Source organism: Ranitomeya variabilis, chromosome 1 (assembly GCF_051348905.1).
Source record: "Ranitomeya variabilis isolate aRanVar5 chromosome 1, aRanVar5.hap1, whole genome shotgun sequence".
NCBI lineage: Eukaryota > Metazoa > Chordata > Amphibia > Anura > Dendrobatidae > Ranitomeya > Ranitomeya variabilis.
Window position 1 is genome coordinate 956,999,353 of NC_135232.1, and position 23,186 is coordinate 957,022,538.

Consider the following 23,186-nt stretch of genomic DNA (forward strand, 5'->3'; position numbering starts at 1 on the left):
CCTTAAAGTACCAGTTTATAGTTTGAGTGGAGTGGCATCCCAGACTTATTAGATATCCCCATCGGTGGCTTGATTACTGAAACTTCTCACTCTGATCTGTGCCTCAGTCTAGTGGGTCCATCAGCTAACAGACACTGATCACATGTCGGATAAAAGTTCATCTAAAAAAAAGCCCTTCAATATATTGAGATTTTCTTGTGACATGACAAAGGCATGAAAAACCTGTTGCTGATACTACACTGCTCCAAAAAAATAAAGGGAACATTAAACAACAGAATATAACTCCAAGTAAATCAAACTTCTGTGAAATCAAACTGTCCACTTAGGAAGCAACACTGATTGAAAATCAATTTCACATGCTGTTGTGCAAATGGAATAGACAACAGATGGAAATTATTGGCAATTATCAAGACACACACAATAAAGGAGTGGTTCTGCAGGTGGGGACCACAGACCACATCTCAGTACCAATGCTTTCTGGCTGATGTTTTAATCACTTGAATGTTGGTTGTGCTTTCACACTTGAGGGAGGATGAGACAGACTCTACAACCCACACAAGTGGCTCAGGTAGTCCAGCTCATCCAGGATGGCACATCAATGCAAGCTGTGGCAAGGTGGTTTGCTGTGTTTGTCAGCGTAGTGTCCAGAGGCTGGAGGCGCTTCCAGGAGACAGGCCAGTACACCAGGAGACGTGAAGGGGACTGTAGGAGGGCAACGACCCAGCAGCAGGACCGCTACCTCAGCCTTTGTGCAAGGAGGAACACTGCCAGAGCTCTGCACAACGACCTCCAGCATGCCACAAATGTGCATGTGTCTGCACAAATGGTTAGTAAACAAATCCATGAGGATGGTCTGAGTGCCCGACGTCCACAGATGAGGGTTGTGCTCGCAGCCCAACACCGTGCAGGATGCTTGGCATTCGCCACAGAACACCAGGAATGGCAAATTCCCACTGGCGCCCTGTGCTCTTCACAGATGAAAGCAGGTTCACACTGAGCACATGTGACAGACGTGACAGAGTCTGGAGACACCGTGGAGAGCGATCTGCTGCCTGCAACATCCTTCAGCATGACCGCTTTACCAGTGGGTCAGTAATGGTGTGGAGTGGCATTTCTTTGGAGAGCCGCACAGCCCTCCATGTGCTCGTCAGAGGTAGCCTGACTGCCAATAGGTACCGAGATGAGATCCTCAGACCCCTTGTAAGACCATATGCTGGTGCGGTTGGCCCTGGGTTCCTCCTAATGCAGGACAATGTCAGACCTCATGTGGCTGGAGTGTGTCAGCAGCTCCTGCAAGATGAAGTCATTGAAGCTGAAGCTATGGACTGGCCCGCCTGTTCCCCAGACCTGAATCCGATTGATCACATCTGGGACATCATGTCTCGCACCATCCACCAACATCACGTTGCACCACAGACTGTCCAGGAGAAGCGGAAGCTTTAGTCTAGGTCTGGGAGGAGATCCCTCAGGAGACCATCCGCCGCCTCATCAGGAGCATGACCAGGCATTGTAGGGAGGTCATACAGGCACATGGAGGCCACACATACTACTGAGCATTATTTCCTTATCTTGAGGCATTTCCCCTGAAGTTGGTTCAGCTTGTAACTTTATTTTTCACTTTGATTTTGAGCATCATTCCACCTCCAGACTTCCGTGGGATATTAGTTGTGATTTACGTTGATAACTTTTAGGTTTTATTGCTCTCAACACATTCCACTATGTAATGAATAAAGATTTACAACTGGAATATTTCATTCAGTGATATCTAGGATGTGGGACTGTAGTGTTCCCTTTATTTTTCTGAGCAGTGTATATCAATATGTCTATTATTTGCACTACCACAAGGTCACAAATGAATGACCCTGAATGTGAAAAGCAAGTAAAAATGTTGTCACTGCAGAAATATGGATACAGTTCTAATATTTAATATCCACTGTAAATTGGGATCAGTACAAGTAAAGCAATGTTCACATTGTAGGCAGATTCATTCTCTAAAACATCCCTTTTCCATATACCCTACTAGGGATTCCCCTAATAGGTATCATTTACTAGCATGGCCACCGTGTAATATTGCATTTTCTCTTCAGCAGCTGTAACTTCACCAAGCAATAACAGATGGTTGCCGAAGGCTTCAGAGCTGGAGAGGCACGGATCAGCTGATACAGCTTTTTTTAATGTGTTTGTTGTATATACAGTTCACAAGTGTGTGGCATTACAAAACGTCAGAGCTGGTCATAGCTTTATCAGCTCGCTATTTCAAATTTCTAAATATGGATTTGTACAGAAATCTTGAACTACAGAATAAAGATCACCCTGGCTCTTTAGTATTAGGTAACATATCCTACCTCTTTGTAGTAAGACCATTATTGTAAATATTGTATTTGATCACATAAAACCATTTATCTTACTGCAATAGTAACCTCTACAGTTAGTATTTACCTTAGGACAAATTTAATCCAAATTCCAAATGATCTTCGAGGAGAAGTTGAAGACTGTGTTGTACTAGTGTTACGTACCTTCAATTTAGAGGCACAGAAACAAAGACATAAGATTTGCGTAATCAAATTTGAGAGATCTTTCCACTGCTCTAACAACCACTTCTGAATCCCTATACTGGCCCCCATGTAAAATAATAACACCAACTCCCTTCCTGTGCTGGCGCCATTCCAGTGGTGTTGGCACTAGCTCTCCTAAGGACCACCTGACATTGTTAGACCACACAATCCCTGTGGCCAATCAGAACTGGCTCCGCTCTTCCCATCTTTGAACGTATCACATATGTTTGGAGGGAAAAAGAGAGCAGTAGTGCTCACTTCCTCCTGATGTATGTGATTTGTCCGAAAGAGGGAGAGTGGAGCCAGTTCTGATTGGCAGCAGGATGAGGATTGAATAGGGGTTGTTCTAATGGTGGACAACCCATTTAATGAAAATATGTGGTACTCTCTATGACTATACTACCACTTTGTGGTGGAGGTTATTGAGAGCTCATAATGAATTAATCGGGAGGTAGCCTGTTCATAGTTGGAGTGCTTATTGTTACTCTGACTTTTTTCTGAGGGAAAATATTCTCTCTCTCAGGCTCTAGGACAAGAAGAATACTTAGAGTATTCTAAAAAAAAATTCCATGAAATATTTACTAAAAAAAACTGCAAAAAAAAGAAATGGGGATGAGTAACCTATAACAATCAGGTCAAAGTAATTTGTTTTTAAAAGAGCCTCTTAAATCTGATTGGTTCCTATGGGCAACTATAACTTGTCTCATTTTAATAGAAATGTAGTCAGAGTAATTAAAAATCAGACTACCGTGATTTTTCACAAACTTCCCCCCAAAAAAACTCACCAATGTTTGACATGCAGACATGGGGACTAGAACATGTTTCAAGCACACCGAAGACACTCGGATAACACCTGTTAGTGAGATGAGCTGATAGGCCAGTCTAAAGAAATGTGTTTTAGTCCTGGACACAGGAGTGGGAGGTTCAGATTATAGAGGATGTTAGTCTTTGTCATTAGCAGAATGGAGAAAACAGGTAGGGTGGTAGACAGGAATGAGGGAGGAGATGGAGGGTGGTGCAGAAATGTGGAGAACTGTGTGAGTGAGCGTGATAAGTTTCTATTGGACTCTAGCGGATGAACAACAAGTGCAAAGACTGGAACAGCAGTGTAGCAGTAATATGATCCCACCTGCTGCATTCAGGATAGAATGAACAGGAGAACATTTAGTTATATGGAGACCAATTAGTAGAGCTTTGCAGTTGTCCAGGCGAGAATGAATCATAGCAACTGTAAAGGTACCTTCACACTAAACGATATCGCTAGCGATCCGTGACGTTGCAGCGTCCTGGCTAGCGATATCGTTGAGTTTGACAGGCAGCAGCGATCAGGATCCTGCTGTGATATCGCTGGTCGTTGGTTAAAGTTCAGAACTTTATTTGGTCGTCAGATCGCCGTGTATCGTTGTGTTTGACAGCAAAAGCAACGATGCCAGCAATGTTTTACAATGGTAACCAGGGTAAATATCGGGTTACTAAGCGCAGGGCCGCGCTTAGTAACCCGATGTTTACCCTGGTTACCATCGTAAAGGTAAAAAAAACAAACAGTACATACTCACCTTCTGCTGTCTGTCACACGTCCCTCGCCGTCCGCTTCCTGCACTGACTGAGTGCCGGCCGTAAAGTAAAAGTACAGCACAGCGGTGACGTCACCGCTCTGCTGTTAGGGCCGGCGCTCAGTCAGTGCAGGGAAGCGGACGCCGGGGGACTCGAAGGTGAGTATGTACTGTTTGTTTTTTTACATTTTACACTGGTAACCAGGGTAAACATCGGGTTACTAAGCGCGGCCCTGCGCTTAGTAACCCGATGTTTACCCTGGTTACCCGGGGACCTCGGCATCGTTGGTCGCTGGAGAGCTGTCTGTGTGACAGCTCTCCAGCGACCAAACAGCGACGCTGCAGCGATCGGCATCGTTGTCTGTATCGCTGCAGCGTCGCTTAGTGTGAAGCTACCTTAAGAATTTTTGCAGTGTCAAAAGATAAGGAAAGGTCGAATTCTTGAGAGGTTTTTGCTGTGCAGGTGACATGACCGAGCGAGTGATTGGATAGGTAATGATTGAAAGATCCAAATGAAAAATAATCCCAAGACAGCGAGTGTTCTACTTGGAAGTTACCAAAATTGATTATTAGACCCAAGAACATGCGCTTAAGTAAAAAATTAAAAAATATAAACATTTCTGGAAAAGAGGACAATCCTTTTAATACTGGCTGAATAATGTTAAGAGTTTTCCTGGACACACATCCAACTGGTAACACCCAACTTTCAGAAAATGTATAAAGTTAACAGCACCAACTTTAAGAGACCTTCAAAAACAACATGTGACAAGTACAAGAAACTAATAACGTCCTACCTCGTGGAGGGAATGATAGCCTAGACTAAAAGAAAATAAAAGATCTTAGCAAGTGATAACTGCATGAATGGATAGGAAGAATAGAAAACGATGGTGCCCCCTTTGTAGACTAAATGGGTTGGGAATTACATTTATTTTGTATCTAATGCTATATTTCTGTGTGTTGTATAATGGGTTTAATAGTCCATAAGTAGACAAACAAATGAAACCTAAAAACAGGCAGGGCCACAAACGGTAGTATTTGAAATGATGCCCAAGATACTAACCTCTGATATTCCAATGCTGCATACATGTAAGAAAATGGTTTGTTGCAGCATATCATATAGGCTACAAATGCCAGATTTTTGAAATGGCAGATCAATACAAAAGCTTTTGTTTTACACTGGCCCGATTACCTGTGAAATAAGTCTGCCACTTGGTTATTGATTGAATTATACTTAGGCAAAGAATTGTCATTTCTCATTTCTGCAGCAAAAACTAGTGAACCGGATGCTGTAACACTTTGTGTGAAATATCAATTTCCAACCAATGATTTCCCAGATAACTAATTACAGAAGCAGTAATCTCAATTTTATTCAGCAGAAGCACACACCCGATCTTTTATCATCATTACCTCTTACATGAAAATATAGTGCTCTTCTAACACTCGCCGGTATCTAGAGACATACACAAAGCAAAATGATTTTGGCAATCGCAGCCCCCAGCCCAGCAACATCCTAGAATTTGGAGCCTTTATACAATATAAAGTTGGACAATTGACAAAAAAAAGTGGTGAACTGAAGAGTGATGATCAAAAGGAATTATACAGAGAGTCAATTATAAGATTGTACCGTAATTTTTACATATACAACACTGCATCCTCTCAATAGGTCAGATAGGTATTATTGTAAGGGGACGGAACAAATGGAATTAATGTCCAAAACTAATCTGTTGTATAAAAAAGAAAAAACAAAAAGCAAATGAGCCTACTGATTAGCATGGGATCTGTCTGGGTTTTTGTCATATGTTAAGCTTTTAGAACCAAAGTGAAAGTTCTGCAGACTGCACCGTTTCATTATTATGATTATTCCAACCTAAAAGCGGACACAAAACACTACACAAATATCCCATCTCCACCTGGACCTACTTCTGCAACGTCTCTTTCTGAATATGCTGCCGTATTCATTCTGTGGATGGTGCTAGTGATGGGGGAGACGTCAAGACCAGAAGATCTGGGTTGCAACAGGCTCTGTCCAGCCAGAGATGCTAGGGTGGCTGAGACCTGTAGTGCCGCCCGACCCAATCTAGCAGTATGGTGGCGTGTGCTGTCCAGCAGGATTAATAAGCTCCCTGCTGAGGTTAAAGGGACAGCACCTCACCCTACGTAAACTCCCAGCATGCCAGTTATAGTTTTTACTTGCTGTAGTTCCCTCCAAATATTCATCTCATGTTAAACCTAGTTAATTCTGGATGCCGAGTACAAAGTGTTTATATTTTCTTTTGGCCTGACAATTCTGCTAATGTTCCTGACATGGCTTTCTGACCACTCTTTGCCAGCTTGCTTTAGAAAGCCTTTGTCCAAGTCCAGATCCCTTTACATGGGTTAAAAGGTGAATGCGAAGACACCCTCTTGATCTGCTAGATGGAGTGGGTAGTGCAAAACCTGTCTGAGGCAGCCCTATTAAAAGCTGCCAGCTTTCCAACGACACTTCTGTTTTATTAGTTACGCAACAAATTTATTTTGGACATTAATTTCTTTAAAATATTTGTACATTTTGGGCAGCGGTAAAAACAGAAAATAAAATCTACACCTGAAAAACAGACAGAAACCGTCTTGCACAACTTTATGCACCATTTTTGCCTTCAAACTCCATAAATTTGTTGCACCACAGTTGGTCACACCTGTCCACTAAACCTACGCTGACATAATTTGAGACATTTTCCCGCATCACAAATCAAATAATAGACTGCTCATTTACTATCTCTACACAATCAGGTCATTTGCTCTGTTTTGAAGCAATGGTTCAGTGCACAGCTGGGATCACAGCCCCCTCAGTCTTTACGATGTGCATCTTGTCATTGCCCAGCTAATGTTCTTCTGTCCTCACTCAATAGCTATTATGTGAAGCCAGCGATGACTGTTGTACACACAGAAAACGCTCTCATAATGTATAGTCGAAAAAATATTATTCTGTTGATATAAGAATTTTTGGTATAGAAAAATGTTAAGCCTACAGGTGAGCTGCATGTTCATATTATAGCCCAATTTTTGTTTTAAGATGACATGCACAACTCTTGAGATAAATTGCTCAGGGATGTCAATGAACATAATATAGTCTGGATGAAGTTTCAATTTTCAGCAAAAAAAAAAACTATATATGACACTGTATATAAAATAGACTGGTTTTGCACACCCATGGTGAACAGCTTGAGTACGGTCTGGCACCGGGTCTCCTAACCGGAACTCGACAGCTTCCTATATGCTTTTGAGGAAAATCATGATTGATAAATCAGTTAATTTGCTCACAAATGTTACTTCTCAAAGGCAAAATTACTCCCAAATGTAGTAAGAGGTGATCGGATACAAAGAAGCCTGGTTTCTGATACAGTAGAAGTCAGGAGCCATGATGCATTAGAGACCATTCCTGGGGTAAGATTGCAGTGTCCAGATGGAAACCCCAGCTCCAAACAGGAAAAGAAAGAAAACTATACACACAAAAGCTTTGGAAAACCAAATAGTGAAACAAAGTTGGTGGAATTATCCTTCATGAAGACAGACCTGTTTTCCATACTTAAAACACAAGGTGATGAAATCCATTAGAACGCTTATTAATAATCAATTGCATTTCTTCGCTAATCCAGAATAGAACTTTAACACAAAATTAATATACAACATAAAATTCCACATCTTTGAACTAGCAATGCACTTTCTCAACCTGGATTTGTTCCCCATTTACTTAAATGATATGAATTTATAGAATACTAAGATGACTGGGTCCTGTTTGAAGAACCATAGATAATCCCCTAGGTAATTAACATAGCGGTGGAATGTGAAATCAAGTCTATTTCATTAAAGGAAAAAGAGAAGAGAGGGAAAAAAAAACGCCTTTCTCTCTAGTGTTGTGCTGCTGGGGCCGTTGTCCGTCAGTTAGCTAGCTCTCTCATCTCAATGCCCTACTGTATAATTAACTCAGGCTAGGATTGTTATCCAAGTAGGTTAAAAGAAGTGATGGCATAGCCTCAGTTTCATTAACAGCATGATGATGAGCAGCTCCTACTGTCTGTATCCTGAGCACAGTGCCTAAAAGAGTAATCAGAAGCTAGAGACGAGCACCGTATGTTGTTTTTGCATTATAAGAGTGATTTAAGTAGGTATCAAGAGATTCACACAGTAGATCTGAAGCAAAGTCAGAATAGATCTAAGGCCAGTCATGCCTTGATTAGGTGGATAGTTAGTGGAAAGCAACTATGTGAAGCTCTTCAAAGTCCAACATGGTCTGTGCAATTAGAATCGAAGATGCAACAATGGATGAAGAGACGGATAATAACTCTTTCCACGCCAGGATGGCGAAACACTTGTCTCTTTACTTATCAATAGCAGTAATCCAACTTACCCTGGAGGATAGGCTACTATGAACCAAAAGGAGAAAAGAGTTTTCATTCATTTTCTTAATGCTTTTTTATGCATTCATTGAATGGGTAAAAATAATTCAGCAAAAACACTGAAAGAATTTAAATTACTGAGGTTTTAAAAAGACGCACATATCAAAAAAACAAGGAAAAAACGCACTGTGCGAATTACATTTTAGAAATCTCATTTATTTTGCTGCTACTGTAAAACATGGCATTTTTTTCCATACAAAAATGTACAAAAAAATGCAGCAAAACTGCTGTGTGTGAACCAGCCATTACAGTATAGTTGAGAAAACATGTTATGGGTATGTGCACACGTTGCCGATTTGGCTGCGGATCTGCAGTGGATTGACAGCAGTTTTCCATGCAGTTTACAGTACCATGTAAACCCATGGAAAACCAAATCCATAGTGCACATGCTGCGGAAAATACCGAGAGGAAACGCAACAGTTTAATTTCCGCAGCATGTCAATTCTTTGTGCAGATTCTGCAGCGTTTTACACCTGCTCCTCAATAGGAATCCACAGGTGTAAAAACGCAGGTGAAGTCCGCACAAAAAACGCAGGAAATCCGCGGTTAATCCGCAAGTAAAACGCAGTGCATTTTACCTGTGGATTTTCCAAAAACGGTGCGGAAAAATCTGCACACGAATCCGCAACGTGGGCACATAGCCTAAAACAGTCTGACTGGGCAGGTATTCGAGTGTTTATTACATATGATTTGTGCTTAGAAGGGACTACACTATCTTGGATTAAATTGGATTTTATATCTGGACTGTGGAAGAATCCTTGACAATCCTTCCACACACATACAGATCCCAACAATGTCAGTACATAGGAAACAAAGAAAAAGGAACAAACAGAACTTTTGGATTCAATATACGGTACCACATCAGCAAATAAAATCAAGCATAGCATAGCAGTCGGCATAATTATATGTAATGTATCCAGCTTTACCTTTAACATAATTACACTGATGATGCTGTTAATATGGTAAAACGCAGATGATGAATAATAAGGTCGTAAGAAGAATGACAGGAAGACATCAATTTGTCACTTTAAAGTCAGAAGTCCCTAAGGTGCCCCTTATTTACAATTAGTGATCATCATTACTGAACGTGGGGGTAATTACGTTGCGGCCTTCTGATCTGATCAGGAATACAACGCTGTCACATTACTCCATTACACAGTAGAAACTTCTTCTTGACAACAGCACAGAAAAATATAGTCAGGGGTAAATAGATTTTTGAGGATTTCACTTGTTATAGAGAACTCGTTACCATGAAAATGCCGCACAATTTGCAGGCAGCATGCAACAGGGCAGGGAGCTGACCAGATTGATATAGAATTGTGTGAAAAAATATTCAGTGTAACCTGTGTTTTGCTCATGTAAACCTTTGCTCTATTTGGGATTTTCAGTCCTATCAGTCACTGGCAGCTTTCTTTGTATAAGTGTGCATACAGGGATGGCTGTCAGTCACTGATAGGACCGCCCACTGAACTGAAAGACTAAGAAAGCAGTGGTGTGAAAGAATGAATGAAACACAGTTTATACAGAATCTTTTCTCACAAAACTAGATATGAATCTGTTGCTCCTGCTCCATCACATGGCACATGCAGATTGTGCTGTATTTTTATGGTGATGGGTTCTTTTTAAAGAAAACAGTATTGCAACGTAACACTCCGCTTTAAAGGAAACCTGTCATCAGGTTTTTGGGCCAGTTCATGTATGCCCTCATATACAGCATGCTGTATCTAGAGTGCTGTACATATATCTCCCATGTGCTCTGCACAGGGTGGATAAAAATCAATGTTTTTTTAAAAAAATCAAAAAAATCGGATTTTTTTTATTTAAATCGGATTTTTTTGATTTAAATCGGATTTTTTTCAATAAACTGCTTTTTGAGGAAAATATTTTACCATCCAAAGGTTCTTCCATCATGAGATAAAGCTGAGTTGTTTAACTCAGTAGAATAAAGGCTGTATATGTGTAACATTCACAATGCCATGCTCTTCCAGAGGTTTCTGTAGGATGCTGACTATCCAACAAGTTTGGGCATGTCAACTGAATGGAAAAAGAAACTAAACCAAAAGTGAAACCAAGCTAGAAGTGTGGAATTAAAGGGGCAGTATGAACAAAATGTGGAGGCTATTAATAGTTTATACAATTAAGACATGCTGCTTTTAAACACCTACCTATTGCCATATAGTAAAACAAAAAAGATTTTTACTTACTTTGGGGTCCCCCCCTCACCCTGGCGTTAGATCGTTGCCCCTAGTTTCGTCCGTGTAACTATGGGCGCACATGCGCACTGCTCTCACTTCTCATTTTAATCGTGATTTATATTAAAAAAAACCTTTTGATTTAAATCAGTGATTTAAATCATGATTAAAATCATGATTTAAATCGATCCGATTTAAATAGAAAAAAATCTTTTGATTTAAATCGTGATTTAAATCATGATTTAAATCGGCGTGATTTAAATCAATCCACCCTGGCTCTGCATAACACAAAAAATAGCTTCTATGATACTGACCTTTATATCTGGAAATTCTTCACTCAATAAATAAGTTCTTCAACACACCTATACGAGTGCCAAGTATTTCTACATCACTGCGGGACGGTCCAGTCCGATGGGCGACGCTGTACTTGATCCGGCACCTCCTTTCTTCTTGCTTCATATGAATGACGCGTTGTACGTCATCCACACAGTGTCCTCCACATCACGCTCCTGCGCACTTATTTCTGCCCTGCCAAGGGCAGAGCAAAGTACCATAATGCACATGTGCGGGAAAGGCGCACGCATGTTACAATACTTTGCTCTGTCTTTGGCAAGTCTGCACAGGAGCGTGACGCAGAGGACACGGTCGATGACCTACAATGCGTAATCCACATGAAGCAAGAAGAGAGAAGGTGACGGATCAAGACCAACAGCACCCACTGGACCAGAACGCCCCGTAGAAGAGAAAAGCTATTTTTTTTGCGTTATGCAGGGCACATTGAGGATTTCTATACAGCATTCTAGAATGATGTATATGAGAAAAACCTGATGATAGGTTCCCTTTAAAAGACACATTCAATACAAACTGAGTAATGAAAATTGCCGTGATACCCAACGCCTGCTTTCATTAGTGGCATTGACAGCTCTCCTGTGAATATATACAAGACCATCTCCATCACATAAAGGACCTGACATGGCACTTCTTGCCACATTTAGATAAATATGGTATGCGAGAATACTTTTACAGATCTGTTCTGTGTGCACTTATTGCAGCCATTCCAGTCGGAGCCAAACTTCACTATAGAGTGACCCTTACAATAGATCTGAGGCAGGCGCAAACACAGACAGAAGACGGCCCCTGTTCAGGAGCAATATTATGGGATCTTTGCAGTCAAATAGTGCATCGAAAGCCGCCTCTTTAGTTTGCACCAATGATATGTCCACCCAAGTAGTATTCACCATAACATTTCAACAGAGACAATAGGCCACCGCAAAAGAAAAATCCACAAGCGATTTTGCAATAATAATATGTGAAGCATGGTAATTGGGAAAAAAAAAACCTACAACTCAAACACCCTGGTAACCATTGGATTATGGTGAGGGCCATTATTTCCAAACAGAGAATACTTTTATCTTACCATACACTGCAGACAGCTATCTGAACATGCGTTTATTCCTGCTAAATCTCAGCGGAGTGAGCACGTGTTCTCAATATGGAGAGAGGACTAAGCGGTTTCATTCCTCTGGCATTACCAATCACTATAGATGAGCTAATGAATCTGCAGAACCCCAGTCCAGCATCATTGTCAATATCCTGTGGCTGCTGCACAGGAGCCCTGTGATGTGCCGCCTACTTGCTGGAATTCCCGAGCCTCTTCTGAGTTTCAGGCCTGGCACGACATCATTACTGCGTGACCATGCATGACGCCGCACTATGCCTACAACTCGGAAGAGGCGGTCGGAATGCTACCAGGTAGGAGGCGATTTTCAGGGCTCCCATTCGGTGACAATGGAATACAGACATGGCCACTGAAGCAGGGCTATGCAAATCAATTTGCTCATCTCTACTTATCACTATGGACTTTTAAAAGTGTAAAGATTAAAGCACCACTTCCAGCGTTTTTTATTTTTTTAATTTTTTTTTATTATTTCACCGCTGGAATGATATTGATAATGAAAGTTCCCTGCCCTTAGTAATATACTAATCAGCTGCAGTCTTCAGTTCTTCTCAGCGCCACTCCGGTCACGATCCACCATCTTGTCAGTGCAGTTTCTGACTGACCGGAAGTCACAGATAACGGTCACAACCTCTCAATGTAAGTGTAAGAGAGCCTTGTTCTGGCTTTCATAGACAAATATTGAGAAGTGACCTCCGACTTCCCCAGCGAACACTGGAGCGATCCGGCTGGTCACAACCTTAAGACAATCGGAGCAGCGCAGATAACAGAAGAAGACAGTGGCTGCTAAGTATATCAATAGGGGCAGAGCAGAGAACTTACTGCATATTAGTGTCATAACTCCAGTAGTGAAATTAAAAAAAAAAGCCGTAGTGGTGCGGCACAAAACTACTGTACTAGCAAATGTATTATACACTTGCAACTGCACAATATTCACACCTCTGCCCTCGGTTACTGTATTATGCCACAGGAAATCCTATGTTGGCTGAACCACAGCTTCCTGATTCTTAATAATTTAGTGGGAAATGAAGCCACACAGAATAAGGGAGCTGTGACTTGCATGTAAACAGGACCCTGGAGAGTAAAAATCAGCTGCATTCTCACTTAGGAGCAATAGATTGACAAGCAGTAAATATCCAGAACAAAAGAAGAAACTCTCCAAGAGGCACAGAAACCTATAGAGAACAAAGTAGTAAGAACTAAAAAGCATACCCACCATGGCTGTTTGAGGAAAGATATGGCCGTACAATGCACAAGGGCATGCGGTAAACTCACTGCACCACTTTCATGAATAGAAGTTTTATAATAAATGTGGATTATGACGACTAAATAATGCATTGATAACCATCTCCCAAACACCTGCGGTATATATTTTCCGTCAAAATGCTACACATTGTGCTTCACGTTTACAGTAAATTTAGGTCCATAAAGGTTTGAATTTATTAAACAAGAAACAATAAAAACAATTGCACTTTTCAAACTTTTTAAATGCATCTGCCCTTAATATAGTCATACCACACAATGTAGTTAATCATGTTAATAATGGACATTTCCCACAAGTTTACTCTATGCTGGCATCTTTTTTTAAATGTCCATTTATTTTTAACACCAACTCCCCCACCCCCTCCGACGAAAAGGACATAATTAAAAAAAATAAAATAAAATGCACCTCTCAAAGTATTCAAAATAGTGTTTTGAACGTTTGTTTCCTCTTTAAATTAACTTGATTTTCCATCCAAAAAGCAAGAGCAATGCTCTATAAAATGACATTGGCCTTTATTTTTTCTTTCGCCAGTCAGTATAGAAAAATGCCTGTATGCTGATGCATTTCGACCTGGCAGTCTTTACTCATAGCTATCATGGCTGTATTTGATGGAAAATCAACTTAGTTAGCAGATGGAACTTGCTGTACACAAGCTGTGGAGAGCTGATGGAACTTTATTCTCTTGTATAACCTTTGCATCACATGAACTAGCAAAAAGTGGAATGAATAAATTAAAGATTTTTTTTTTTAGTAGAATTGGAATTTTAGTGCCAAATTTTTCATTTACAATAGGACCCCCTCCCCAAACACACAATTTTTAATTAAAACAAAACAAAACACCAAACAACTTATTTTGACCCAAAGGTATTACATTTATGTATGGCAGTTGTAAAAGGTGCACATTTAACTTCTCCCACCTCCATAATCATTTTTTTTGTTTGTTTGTTTTTTACACTGATGCCCACTGGGCGATATAAGTGAAGTATTAACTTTCCTCTGTGGGTCAATAAAAGTATTGAGGCTTTCATTGGGATTGGGAGAGCTATGTGACAAGGTACAGTGGCTTGCAAAAGTAATCACCCACCTTGGCTTTTTTTTTTTTTGCAGCGCCAGCACTAAATAGTCAAAGTAGGTGAATTGAGAAGAATATATAGGCATAATTGAAATTTATGGGATCAAATAACTAAAAATTGGTAGGTACATATGTATTCACCCCTTTTGCAATGAAGCCCATAACGTCCGGTGTCATTTTGTTGGAGAAAAATAATTTTGGACTCCAGCAAAATGGCACTGGCAAGCGATAGAGGCTACTGCGCAGGCACCACAAGCGCCATTTTGCTGGAGTTAATTTTTTTACCACAATATAAACTGTGCAAGCGCAGTATTTAAAATAGGAAACAGGTCACTGAAGGTACAGTAACCTGTCATTTAAGCCCACAAAGATTAAGATGAGTCCAGAGCATAACAAAGACCCCTCCACCCACACGTCACCACGAAGCACGAGAATCACATTAACTGAAAATAAAGATTATTAAACAACAACAACCACAAGACGGATTTCATCAACCCAGGTATCATTTTAAATCAGTGCCAACCTGTCAATGCCTCTAGTTTACTTAGCAAAACCCTGATGACAAAGATTCACTTTAAAGCGAACCTATTTGCAGTTTTTAGGTAATGAGATTCTCGTGCTTCGGGGCGACCAGTGGGAGGGTCTTTTTGTGATGCTCTGCTTAGATACTTTATGGCTTATGACAGGTCACTGATCCCTCAGTGAATTGCCCCTATTTTACATACTACATATCATATTGTTGTTTTTTTAAAAAATTACATTCATCATGCCGGCGCCTGTGCTGTAGCATAATACAATATAGGATATCCATATTTTCATTTAATTTTATCATATAAAGTTTGGCCCCATCAAGATGGCGCCGGTGGCACCTGCACAGTGGCATCTATGTTCCGAAGTATGCTACTGAATGCACACGCACAATCTTGATGAAGCCAATTTTTTTTTCTCCACGGACGCCATTTTGATTAAGATCATTTTTTATTTTTTTTCTCCCCTCAATAAAATGTATATGCCAAAATCAAAAGAAAATATGGATATTATAGATCGTATCATGTTACAGCACAGGCGCCTGCATGATGATTTTAATTTTTTTTTTTCAAACAATAAGATATGCAGTATGTAAAAAAGGGGGCAGGTCAGTGAGGGATCAGTGACCTGTCATAAGCCATAAGGATGAATATCTAAGCAGAGCACCACATGAAGACCCCCCACAAGCCGCACCGAAGCACGAGAATCTCATTAACTGAAAACTACAAATACGCAATACCCACAAGACAGATTTCATCAACCAAGGTATCACTTTAATCAGTATAAAAGCGCCAGCCTGACACTGTCTGTAGTTTACTGAGCACAATCCTGCTGACAGGTTCACTTTAAGCAACAGGCACCACTAACCAAACACCACCATGAAGACCAAGGAGATCTTCAAACAAGTCAGGGACAAAGTGGTTGAGAAGTAGATGTCAGGGTTGGGTTCTAAAAAAAAAATCCCAAGCTCTGATGATCCCCATCAAATCAATTATGAAATGGAAAGACCATGGTACCACAACAAACCTTCCAAGAGAGGGCTGCCCACCAAAACTCTCAGCCAGGGCAAAGAGGCAGCACAGATACCAAAGGTAACCCTGTGCGAGCTGCAGAGTTCCCAGAGACTGAAGTATTTGTCCAAACAACTACAATAAGCCATATACTCCATAGAGGTGGCCTTTATACAAGAGTGGGCTGAAAAAAAGCCTTGATTTACTTAAAAATCTCCTCAACATAGTATGACAGGCTTGAAATGTTACCAGGTAAAATCTAGTGTTACACAGGGAAAGGAAGAGCTCACACACAATCTCTCTTCTGCCCCTGCAGCTCCTCCTATGAAGCCAGCAGGAAGTAGTGGAGGTGGTGGTGGTGGGGGGGTAAATTAACATTTCGTATCACAGCCTAGATTGCAGCTACAGATGCGATTCAGGGCTCACTTTAATGCTGGGCTTAAAATGTCAAAATTAGAACCAACCCACGATATCAGGGGTTAATGTGGGAGTTAGAAGTGTGAGCTGTCACCCATATGCAGCATTCAGTTTAACCCTTGATATCTCAATTTAAAGTGGAGAATCTCAGATGTAAAATGACCCTGAAATTCTCCTATAGCTGCAATCAAGGATGAGTTATGGCCATTAGTAACCAGGAAGTATCATACATGTGCCTGACTTTTTGCCACCCCGCAATGACGTTTGAGATACGTCCTTAGCAGTGAAAGGGTAAGAGTTCAAGTATCTTGTGTATATATGTATTAAAAAAAGCATATATAAAAACTGAGAAGAACATATGTAGTAAAGCACATGGGACATTTGTTATTTTAAAAGAAAAAAAATTGGATTTCAAGAGCTCGATAGTTAAAGAAAACATTGCAATTATCTTACAGCATCAATACACTGCTACAATGAACAAAGTGAAGAATTGACAGGATTTTCATTTTATTATAGAAAAGAAGGTAAAATCATTGTGTTGCTGACATAAGCCTTAATGTAGTCATATTGACACATTACTAGAGAAATTACTTACAATAGAACTTGCAAAATCGGCGTTATTTAAATAGGAATGCAACACATTATAAAATCTGCCACATAAGTTTGCCCTTTTATGACTTGTTTTATTTCAATTTCTCTTGTTTGCATAATACATTTCTCATTCTGAGCAATACGGCAGCACAAATATCAGAAATGTGTCAAAAAAATTAGAGATATAATGGCAGAAAAATCTGTTCCCTTCTGAAAGTGGGCTATCCACAGCTCCCAGCATATTACAGGGTATACATATGTATATACATGACCATTAGTGTGACAAACCATCCATTTCTTACTTCACTATGTTGTACAGCGTTTTCATGTAGAGCTTTTCCCCCAAATAAGAACAACAAACAATGCTGCCACTTGGGGAAGTCTTTAACCCCATGCCTCCACCCACAATTTTTCTGTCTTATTTTCGCATTTTCTTCCTCTTCTTCCAAAAGCCATAACTTTTCTATATTTTAATTGACATAGCAGAATGAGGATTTGTTGTTTGTTTTTTTGCCATAAGAGTTGAAGTTTTTAAAGTCACTGTCTATTTTACCATACAATATATTGGAAAAAAAGTGGGATGAAATGGTGAAAAATGAAATTCCGCCATTGTTTTATGGGTTTGTTTTTATGATATGTATTGTATGTTAATCATTTCCTGCAAATATGATTCTCTAGGTCAGTATGATTATGCTGATACCACATTTTTATGGATTTATTTTTAAATAGTGGGAAAAAAGACAAATTTGGGAGAACAAAAATGAAAAATAAAACTTGGGTTGTGTTGCTATTTCCTGAGATCCGCAATGCTTTTATTTTTATTTTGATCTAGCTGTGCCATGGCTTTTTTTTTTTTTTTTTGAGTAGTGTCAGTTTTATTGATACCAACTTGAGGAACATACAAAGTTTTGATTAGTGTTTATTACATTATAATATTGAGATGTGGTACCTAAAAAACAAATTCTGGCATTTTCATTTCTTCTTTATGGTGTTTACCATATGAGTTCATTTAAAATCTAGCGTCTTCACAAGAGAAATTGAAATGCTGCGGTCTGGAGAGATGCGCACATGTCGGTCGCTGTGGGCGTCTGTGGACGCATAGTGGGCATGGGATTTCTTGCAATCCCATCCACTATGCTGTAACGTCTGGACACTGCACAAGTACACAGCGTCCAACCTGCAGCGTTTACTGATTGTGCGCACCTACGCTAAAAGGAGCTGTCCTTTGTAAAAATTGGTCTTTATACCCTAACCATTTCTTTATATTTACTTCATTATAAAATTCCCTACTATTCTCCCTCTACAGCCAATCCCTATAGGTGTTATTTTTTTTTGTTTGATTTTTAAAACTTCCTGCGACTGGAGTCAAATGGGATGTCACAAGAGGATGACCCCAGTGTCCCTTCCCTGCAGCTTTAATCACTAAGGCTTCTTTCACACTTCCGTCTTCCAAATCTGCACAGGATCCATCAAGCCATTGAAATGACTGTGCAGATTGTGGAAAACGTGTGCACTGGGCTCGTCTTTCTGACGGACCCGTCGAGCCTATGTGCACCTGTTGTGTATGTGTCTTTGCAGTGGTTTTCAGCTGCGAAAACGCATACACAACACAAACCAGGTTAAAAAAAAAAAAATTAAAAACTGCAGTATTCTCACCTACCGGCGTTCCCGTGCAGCGATGCTCCCGGCAGCTAGCGTTCCTAGTAATACATTGCGACTTCTCGCGAGATTTCGCAATGTATTACTAGAAAGGCTGGCTGCCGGGAGCATCGGTGACGCTGCGCGGGATTTATGTAGGTGAGAATATTGCGATTTTTTATTTTTTTAAATTATTTTTCACAATATGTCTTATTATTGATGCTGCATAGGCAGCATCAATAGTAAAAAGAGAAAGAGCGACGGGAAATTCTTCCAGGCATGCTCAGTTTAAAAAGGCGGGACCCGTCGCTGGATTCCTGCTTTTCACAGGCAGCGACGCATCCTGCGCCCAGAGGCTTCCATTGTAGCCAGTGACGGGCAGCGCAGGATGCGTCGCTGACCGATTTTCCGACGTGCAGAAAAAAACCTTCCTCTGAACGTTTTCTCTGCCCGACGGACCATTTTTTTTATGCAGGATCCAGTGCATGACGGATGAAACGGATGGCCATCCATCACAATCCGTCGCTAATACAAGTCTATGGGAAAATGCAGGATCCTGCATTCTCAAAAAAATCGACGGATTGCGACGGGAGGTGAAAGACGGAAGTGTGAAAGCGGCCTAAGGCTAGTTTCACATTTGCGTTTGTATCTGCAGCGCTTAAAGCGCAACCACAAATGAAGGAAAAACTGCATGGAAACGCATACAAACGCAGCATTTTTTTAGAAGCATACGGTAACGCATGCGGTTTAAAAAAGTGGCATTTTCATGCTTTTGCATGCGTTTGCGTTTTTTTGTGCGCATGGTGGAAAATTTTACAGGAGAAAAATCTAGATAACCAGACACCGCCAATGGGACTACAGAGGGCGTGTATTATGGGATCTCTATATATAGACCCTAGGACTGCTGAAATTTTAACAGTGTGCATGGCAGTTCTATACTCACCAGGTCAGGTGTCATAACTAATGAGTTTTTGGACACAAGACCTGTTGAGTAAAGTTCTGCTTTGTATTACCGCCATTTTCTCTTCAGTCTGCAACACAAAGCCACAGAGTAAGCAGAAGGAAGAGATTATGGAGAAAATACAAGTATTTTTTTGGGCCACCTCATATCTCTATACCAAACACACCAAACTGCAGTATTGTACTTACTAACTACTGGAGCTATGAGGTGGCAAAAAAATAAAGTGTGCGGCGCAGTGCTTTATTCGGCGCACGGTGTGTGTTGCCGGTGGCAAAATACACAATTAACCAAACATTATTGGGGGCAAAAAACATTATTTATTTTTACACACAAAAAAAAAAAATTAACTGCTCCTGCTTGGGGTAGAGTGCCGGAAATGGGGGGTATGTAGCTGTGAAGCTTGACTAACTGTGGACGACGCAGGGGTGGCAGGAGAAGGGGCAATTAAATAACTGGAGTCTGGCAGTTTGGGGATGGGGCTTGACGCATGAGAGGGCAGAGACACACTGGAAGGGTGAGACAAACCAGACATTACAGACACATTGGGAGGTGAGGGGGGAGGGATAGCGATAGTCCTGTTTCTTTTTTCCTTTCCCTTTTTGGGATCGGCGCTGCGGTACGGGGAGCCTCGTTGGGCTCATTTCTAGCTGCCTGACTGTGGTGGCCGACCTGTCAGGGTCCGTGTGCCGCAGCTTGGTTGTGGTGGTGGGGAAGGCCATGCCAGGGTCCGGCTGCCGCTGCATGGTGGTGGTGGGGAAGGCCATGCCAGGGTCTGGTTGCTGCTGTTGCTGCATGGTGGTGTCAGTGGAGGAGGTCCAAGCAGGAGCAGCAGTTGTCATGGTGGTGGCGGTGGGCTGTCCAACAGCACTCATCATGGTGGTGGTGCTGTAGTGGAGTCCGGCAGTGCTTGGAATGGAGGTGGCCTTGCAGTGGTATGCAGCAGAGCTCGGCATTGAGGTCAAGCGTGACAGTGTAGGCACAGGTGGATAAGCCACCACTGTCTGCTGAAAATACCGACTCTGCTGCATAGCCTGCACGTAAGCAGCATTGAAGGCCTGCATGACACTAAGCTGGAGATCAGAAGTAAGGTGTTCCGACATGCCCTGTTCAATTTGATTAAAAAAATGATGTGCACTGGCCTCTGGAGGTCGGCTTTCACTTGGTCAAGGCTATTGGTGACCTCCTGGATACGTGTATTCATATGGATAATGGCAGTTTCCAGTCAGTCACCCATCGCCTTGAGTCCATCATGAAAGACCGAGCTCAAGTGCAAAAACTCGGGCATGAGTGACCTGTGCAAGGCCCTCTGCCGGGAAGAGCCCCCCCCCCAAAAAAAAAAAAAGAGGCAGAGGACTGGGAAAGGGGAACACCTGATGGACCAGCTTCCTGGTTTCCAGTTTGTGTGGCAGGCCCACTTGCTGCAGCGCTGCTGAATGGCTGGGACGGGTCCGTGGCTGTCTGATGAAGGACCGCTCCAGAACCAGGGTCAAGAGTGCTGCTCCATATGCTGTGAAAAAAGAAGAAAAAAAAACACTTTACTACCAAACATTTACAAAAGTTAGGCGCCAACTCCTGTGGAATAGAAACATACAGATTAAGGCAATACAACTCAACCTAATACACCAAAAAAATACTTATGTTCTCTGGGCAAGGACCGGTCTCAAAAATGCCAGAATGCTGTGGTATTTATATTTTCAGATCCTTCCTCCAGAACCACTAGGAACCCAGCTCTCTTGACGAAGGTCCTTGTTGAAGCGATCCTTCATCGAACGCCAACGTGTTTTGACTTTGAGCACTGTTGAAAAAACAAAAAAGAATGGTTAGACAATGGACTTTTGGCCGTGATCACAACACTGTGTGTGATGAGAGAAACTCCTGAGAGTTTCTCTCATCACACACAGTTGTGTGATCACGGCCAAGGCTGCATCACACTGCATTGCAATACTTACAAAATGCATTTTGGACCCGAGTCGGGGCGCTGTCCCAGCCATCCCACACGCTTTGGCCACCTCATTCCATAGCCGCCGGATCGTCACGTTGTCCGAGTGATGCGGAACCCGGGTGTCCCACAACGGGACTCGCTCATGGACCAGGGAGATAAGGATGTCATTTTCAATGAGGTCCTCATCCCGTTCTGGAACCTAAAAAAAAAATAGACAATAATGTTGGATACATTAACATAAGGAAAAGAAAGAAAACAGACAGAAAACTGGCATGAATATTGAAAGTCAAGAAACAAAAGGAGTCAAGAAGAAAAAGGGAAAGAAAGAGGAAAGTAAAGAAATGAACATCCAAGAGTAAAGTGAGGATACAATAAACAGCCACGTATACGTACACGCTGCCGCCTTGCCACCCGACCGTGACCCCGCTGTTCCTGCTCAGCCTCTGCCGCAGTGGTAGAAGTGCTCTAAAAAAAAGGTAAAAAAAATTGTCATATGTGTAGATGTGACAGTGAATACTTACCAATCTGAGGAGATGAGTACTCACTTCACTGACATGTTCGGCTTGTGCAGGCCCAGGCCTTTCCTCCTCCTCAGAAGATGACAATCTGAAGCATGCAGAAAGAAAGAAATGGCAGAAATTAGGACACAAAGAGACAGAAAATAGAAAATAAAGACATTGGCTAGGATGTACTCACATTGTTCAGAGTGTAGATTCCTTCCTGTGTCTGGTCTGCTGCGTCTGCTCTTGTTCCCAATCTGCTGAGTAGTGACCTGCAAATGTCCACTCCCTCCCTTTATCAGTTTGTATGTGGGGGTGGCTAATCAGTGTCTAGACATGCTTTCCTGTGATGCAACGCATGCGTTCACAAACGCAAGCAAATGCATGTGCTTGCGAACGCATGCGTTCACATAGACAGCAATGCGGTTTTCTTGCTGCATTCCTTCCGCTAACAACCGCATACGTTTCTAGGCGGCAAATTGATGCCTCTAAAATTACTACATGTAGCGTTTACCGCGCCAAACCGCAGACGACGAAACGACGCATGCGTCGTCAAACGCGGCGAAACGCAACCGATCGCAGACACCTGGGTCTCTAACGTTAAGTATAGGAATACACAACGCATGCAGATAATTGCGGAAGAAATGCTGCGGACACAACCGCAAATGGAAACCAGCCTAAAACAGTACATCATCAGGGGCACCGCTGCGTTCACTTACCACAGTTTTGGTCACTGTTATAGCGACATGTAAAAGTTTGGGAACCCCTGGTAAAATTACTGTTATTGTGAACAATTAAGCAAGTTGAGGATGAAATGATCTCTAAACGTTAACTTAGGTGACACATTTCCTTCGTATTTTTGGCAAAAAAAAAAAAATATATAAATATATACAGGGTGGAGCGCGGTAATTTGCTGATTTGGGAATGAAATAAAAAAATTTTGATCATTAGAAAAATTTATTTTATATTTTAATTATACTGAACAGTAATGGAATTTTTAAATTACATGGTTTTAAATAGTGTATCTGGCAAATGTCGACCTTCGCTATCCACACACTGCTGCATACGTTT

The 23,186-nt window shown here is 41.4% G+C and overlaps 1 protein-coding gene and 1 long non-coding RNA gene across 3 annotated transcripts in view; both read right to left on the reverse strand.

Moving 5' to 3' along the window:
• SLC10A7 (solute carrier family 10 member 7) overlaps positions 1 to 23,186 on the reverse strand; it is a 346,730-nt gene that overhangs the window by 142,621 nt on the left and 180,923 nt on the right. The gene's annotated exons all lie outside the window — the stretch shown is intronic.
• LOC143780969 (uncharacterized) lies at positions 21,601 to 22,225 on the reverse strand. The gene is made up of 3 exons (XR_013216516.1): positions 22,161 to 22,225; positions 22,009 to 22,080; positions 21,601 to 21,814 (listed from the first exon to the last, which is right to left on the reverse strand). It is a non-coding gene; the product is annotated as an uncharacterized LOC143780969 (long non-coding RNA).